At 36.6% G+C, this 6,062-nt stretch overlaps 1 long non-coding RNA gene across 1 annotated transcript; it reads left to right on the top strand.

Annotated features, from left to right (window-relative positions):
• Window positions 1-1,717: 1,717 nt before the first annotated feature.
• LOC107684486 (uncharacterized) lies at window positions 1,718-2,425 on the top strand. The gene is made up of 3 exons (XR_001633860.1): window positions 1,718-1,845; window positions 1,971-2,082; window positions 2,199-2,425. It is a non-coding gene; the product is annotated as an uncharacterized LOC107684486 (long non-coding RNA).
• The last annotated feature ends 3,637 nt before the right edge of the window (window positions 2,426-6,062 follow it).

Genomic DNA, 6,062 nt, shown 5'->3' with positions numbered 1-6,062 from the left:
CGCTGTGAACCGTCTTGATGATCTTACCATCTCCAATGTCACAAGACACATCTTGATCTTGACACACATATTTAAATGTATATTTATGAGGAACCTTGAGCATCCAAAGGCACAACTGTCAATAGCCTGAAGCAGATAATCTTGTTAATTAGGTATTATCTTCTTTTGTTCTTCTTTTCAAAGTGCTTGTCTCAAGTTCTCAATGACCCTTCGTCGGTTAGAGCGATTTCTGAACACAAAATGGTACTTATTTTTAAATATCAAAGATTTAGTCAGCATATCAAAGATTCTGTCTGAAATGTTAAGAGTTCTGAACTTCTTGAAAACAGGGTATTGATAAAAGTCTGCGTAAGTGCAGGGAATCTAATGTGTAGTTAAGGGCGGTCAATTCCCAAGTCGCCTTTGCCTGATATGGTGCCAATAATGACTGCATTAACACAGTGTTTCCCATCAGATTTGGTTTGTGGCTTGAAAATTAAATGTTGGTCCAGTTGCCCCTGATGTTTGAGAGGAACTGGCGCCATGAGAGATGAGATTATGAAACACCAAAAGCGCTTGGCGAAGTAAAACAGACAGGTGGTCAGTCAGAGATTACTCTCCAACACTGTGTAGGAGGCCAGTCCATTACTGCTTGACCCGTTAGGGTCATTTAAAGAAAAAAACAATCAATCAGGCAATCTAAAAGTGGAGGTGGAGGTGGCTGCTGAATTATAGAGGAAGGAAGTTGCTAAGAGCATGGAGTACAATGTTGCTGCATTTATGAAGTCTTTTCAGCCATGCTTTCTGGCTTTGGTTGAAGTCATTTGACCCCAGGAGATAAATAGTTCTTCTCACGTCTAAATGTCTTGGTTATTGCAACATTGTGTTGAGTAAATAAATCATTGGCATTCCGATGCAATTTTGATGCTTAAAGAAATAAACATCATGCATAAAACTGTTGACACTCAATTACACAGAGGATGGTAAAACACAGTCATGCACCGAACTGTTCCTATATACTTGACTATGTAGTCATTCTGTCTCTGAGTACTCATAGACCTCTCTGACCTTGTATTTTGCCCCTGGGTAATCACTGAAAATATAAAAAAAGAGATTTTACTTTATTTTACTTCCTCTTTCAAAGCTCAGATGAAACATTGGATATTCAGTTGGTGCGGGTCAAGGAGGTCTATAATACCTGGAGAAAGCTGTTTGTTAGTATTCTCATCCATCCAAATAGCAGTTGATCGGTTGGTGTAGGACCTGCTGGAATGTTTTTTTAAATTTTTTGACAGTGTCAAGTTATTTTAAGCCAGTCACTTGAGCTGTAAATGGTATGACAATGCTGACTGGCTGATGGCACCACAAGAATGTGCATAAGGACAAATATAAGCTTGTTTGAAGACATACTTGTCTTACAGTTGACATACATAGTCAACTGTGTTTATGAGTTGATGAAATGCAAATAATTCTATTGAATGTAAAATGAAAATAAATAAATTAGGCTGCACAATAATTGCGATATATCTTGCATGATTATCAAATCAAATTCTGCAATTTAATTAAATTATCAAACTGTAGTCTGCTGCGCCATGTATTTTGGAGTGAATCACACAGTGCAGTTTTATTATAATTATCAAGTATTCATTTTTATTTTAAAGTACAATTGTAATGAAAGAAAGAAAGAAAATAGGGACCCCTGATCAACAATAATATGATTTTTTTTTTCCCCAGATGGTGTAGTTACAGCATCTACCGTAAGGGATTAAATGGGTCACACTAACCAGCCAAACGCTGCCCCTTTGGTTATGAATAAATCTTTTTCAAACCCAAAATAAATGGACACCAGTAACTTATTTGCATCCAGTAAGTCAGTAATCTTTCTCTTGCAAATATAACCCAGTTCCTCTTTTCTGTATGTTGACATGCAGAGCTCAACTCTCTCTTTATTCTGTCTTCATAGTCCCTCTTTTGTACTCTTTTGTTGACAGCTCTGTGTTGCCTAATCCTTTGAAATCCCTCTTGAAGCCAATGCTGTGGCAAACAGTATGACAAGAAAAGCACTTTTCTGCATCAGAGTAGCTCACCCTTTGTCTACTGTGTGTGAGCACATCTCTCAGAGCATACATGTTTACATTGGCTATTTTGTGCCCGCAGATCTGAGTTTTTGAACAGTATATATTGAAGAGTGCGTATTGTGCACTTTTTTTATTTTTCAGATCAGGACTTTAGATTCTGTGTGTCATCTGAGGCTGAATATGAAACACATAACATATTTGCTTCTGTATTCCCTGGATTTGGACCTAAAGAAAAAGAGAAAGGAGAAGAAAAAAAAATAAAAAATGCCAGTGAATATTTTGAGTGTGTATGGATCCTGTAAATGCTTTATTCAGAATGTAAAGTTTATTTCTCCACAATATTGATATGTGTACATAATATCTGTGATTGCCTATAAGAAAGTAATTCAATAGCATCAGCATATGACTGCACGGTTGTTGACTCTTTATTCTTGAGGTGCTTGTCCTTTATTTTGAGAATTAAAGATTTGATTTGAGGAATATTTTACCCAAAAATAAAAATGTGACTGTTTCTTCATCAGAACAAATTTGGGGAAATTTAGTATTACATCACTTGCTCACCAATGGATCATCTGCAGTGAATGGGTGCCATCAGAATGAGAGTCCAAACAGCTGATAAAAACAACACAATAATCCACACAACTCCAGTCCATTAGTTAACGTATTGTGAAGTGAAAAGCTGCATGACTGTAATAAATTCATTATTAAGATGTTTTTAACTTCAAACCTTCCAAAAAAAAGTCCTCTATCCATTATTTTACTTTTCCCAGTGAAGAAGTTGTCTGAATCAGGAGAGAAATATGCACAGATCAAGCACCGTTTACAAGCGAGAAAAGTGCAAAACCGTTCTAATCAAATATGTCTGTGGATTTTGATGTTAGAGGACAACAGGGAATTGTCTATTTCACTGGAGGAAGTGTTATTATGAAATCATATTTTTTTTCTTTTCACCTTTCTTTTCAAAAGACTTGTTTCTTTTCACCTCACAAGGTGTTAATTGAGATGTTTATCATGTAGATTACTTGTGAATTATTGTGATGTTTTTATCAGCTGTTTGGACTCTCATTCTGACGGCACCCATTCACTGCAAAGGATTACTGAGCAAGTCATATAATGTTAAATTTCTCCAAACTCATCTACATCTTGGATGGCCTGAAGGTGAGTATACATTTTCAGCAAATTTTCATTTTTGGGTGAACTATTCTTTTAAAGTACTAAAAATTCGGAATTATGGCAAAAGCGAGCAGAAGACGATACCTGGAGAAGCTTGCTCAAGGGCACAAGTTCATTGCTTATTCAGTTCAGGGCTCGAACCAGTAAATGCCCAGTTACCAGCCATGAGCTTTTGGCCACTACACCACAAAGGCCTTTGATTCTGTTTGCCACCTTGAGCTGAAATCAACCTCTTATTTTCCCACTCCACCCTGTGTGTGTAGGAATAAGAAGGCTATTCACAAAGGTAAAAGAGAGAGGCTCCGCAGACAGACCATTTTCATTCCAGGATTGTTTTCATGAAAGAAAAAACAGACATTAGTATTGCCAGACACGGCTGGAGAGAAACTGCTGGGTCCCCAGGCAGTCTCCCCAAGGGCTATAAACATAAACCTGTAACTGGTAATATGAAAGCTGTATCTGATAGAGTCTCAGAGGAAATGCATTTCTTAGTATAAAATCAAAGAAATAAGCATCCTCAGTTTTATTTCTACAGGTGCACATAATGCAACAGAAACAAGGTTTAAATGGAAGAAACTTAGGAACTATTGACTTATGCCATATACACAGAGATAGCGGGACTTTATTCTCCTCCTTGAAACAAAAATCAATTTGTTTCCTGTCACCTCTAAACATCTATCCCAATCCGATCACAGTTCAGACATAATGATTGTGTTCCTGAAACCTCTAGCCTTTAATCTCTAGTAGCTCATCATTTCCTCTTCCCAGACCCCTTGATGTTTCAAATGCATAACAAATAAACAGCATTGCTGACGTTTTTTTTTTTTTTTGATATACCTTAATATACTGTCCAGGTCTGTATCCTAGCAACAGTAGCATCCTGTCCATTCACACTGAGAAAGGAAGGTGTGACAGTCCAGTCGAGTTGCACCTTCTGTAGATCATTTGCTTTAAAGTGAAAATTCTGTCATCGTCTGGCCACCCTCAAGACTTCTCTTCTGTGCTCAAAGAGGTTTTTATCAAAATGCCAAAGTCTCTCTTTGCCTGGTCTCGAGAGGTAGGACCTTTGACTAAACGACAGGACTTTAGATTTTGTGTACTTTAGGTTGAAATGTATAGGCGTTCCTCAGATCCTTCACTTTTTAAAATGTATTCCTATAAGGAACCATCAGGATTTCTAAAGAGCAGAGCAGAGCAGAAACTGATGTGAAAATGTTACGCAAAAGATTGGGGTTGGTAAGATGCAGTTTAAAAAAAAAAAAGTTTCTTGAGGACCAAATCAGCATATTCGAATGATTTCTGAAGGATCATGTGACATTGGAGACTGAAGTAATGGCTGCTGAAAATTCAGCTTTGACATCACAGGAATAAATAAACAAATTTGAACAATATTACTGTTTTTACTTTTTGATCAAATACAAGCAGACATTAAAAATCTTGACAACCCCAAACTTTTAAATAGTACATTGAAAAAACAAACAAACAAACATTTGGTGTCAAAACAAAACAAAACAAAACAAAAAAGGTACAACACTGAATTAAAAGTGAAATTTTGAAGTAAAGACTCAAACTGTATTTTCTTGTAAAATGTACTCTAATAATCTTTATTTACTTTTTTTACAAAAAAAAAGTGTAGTGTATAATGACAAGTAAATAATGACAGAATTTTTATTTTAAATCTTTTCAATGGCATAAAATGGAAATTCTTATTGGTAACTGGCTGGGAAATTCAGATGTAAAATAATCTGTTAACGCTAAATGAGAAAAAGAAGTGAGCCTTGACTGCAGCTAGTGAACTACAAAAATAGGTGCATGACACACCTGCCTAGCAACAGCCCACATGCCCTCCCCCACTTACCACCAGTAGTATTTTTTTTCTTTCGTTTTCAGTTGAGTGACTTCAGAACATAAGCAATATGTCCGAATGTAAAATCTCACTCTGACAGTGTGATACCCTGACAGTGATCACTCTTCCTGATCAAGTTACGGTTAGCTTTCAGCTCCCAAACTTACCTACCCTCACCTCCTTTTGACCTTCTGTGGGCTGCTGACTAAATCATTTCCTGAGTTCATTAATCTCATGCTAAAGGAAGAACGCATTTCACAGCAAATGACAGCTCATGAGGTGATGCACGTTTGATAGAGGACATATTCATTCATCAAGGGAGCCTTTGTTTGATGGATATGCAGCTATCAGTGTTGGCTCTTACCCATCCATCATCTGCACGGAGGTCAGGCCTGAAGATCAGAGCCCAGTCACTTCCTAAAACGACCACTGTACTGCCATACTCTGAGTTGAAGTCACCTATAGTTTCATATCTTGTCAACAGGCCTCACAACTCTACATGACCTACATCTAAGAGTTGGTTCAGTCAGTTCATTTGAAACAGTCTTCTGTTTTGGAGCTTGAGGACAAGAAGCAAGTGAAAAATGGAAGTGCTTTTGCTTTTTTTTATTGATCATGATCATTTAATGCACTTATATCCTTTGCCAACCAGAGTGGGAGTGTGTAAACTGAAAATAAATTATATTAATGGCTGCAATTATTTATTTTTATTTATTCTGGTTCTGTTACACAGTATGCAGGCATGTGTATAATATTAAGTCAGATGAGTAAAACTTTGAATAAAAGTGGCTTTAGAAGTCAAACAGTTAGTTAGTTGTCGTTTAATTATTTTATACAACTAAACATAATTCTAGTCCATATCAGGGTTTTCTACAGATTTCTGTTTTTCAGGCTACATACTCTGCAGCGGTATAAGTTAATGGTGATATTAGCAAACAGCACGATTGTAAAAAAAAAAAAAAAAAAGAACTTAATATCAGGTACCA

This window comes from Sinocyclocheilus anshuiensis, unplaced genomic scaffold (assembly GCF_001515605.1).
Source record: "Sinocyclocheilus anshuiensis isolate Anshui unplaced genomic scaffold, SAMN03320099.WGS_v1.1 scaffold1833, whole genome shotgun sequence".
Classification (NCBI taxonomy): Eukaryota; Metazoa; Chordata; class Actinopteri; order Cypriniformes; family Cyprinidae; genus Sinocyclocheilus; species Sinocyclocheilus anshuiensis.
Note: the sequence above shows the minus strand (reverse complement) of the source record. Positions and strands in the feature narration are given on the sequence as shown.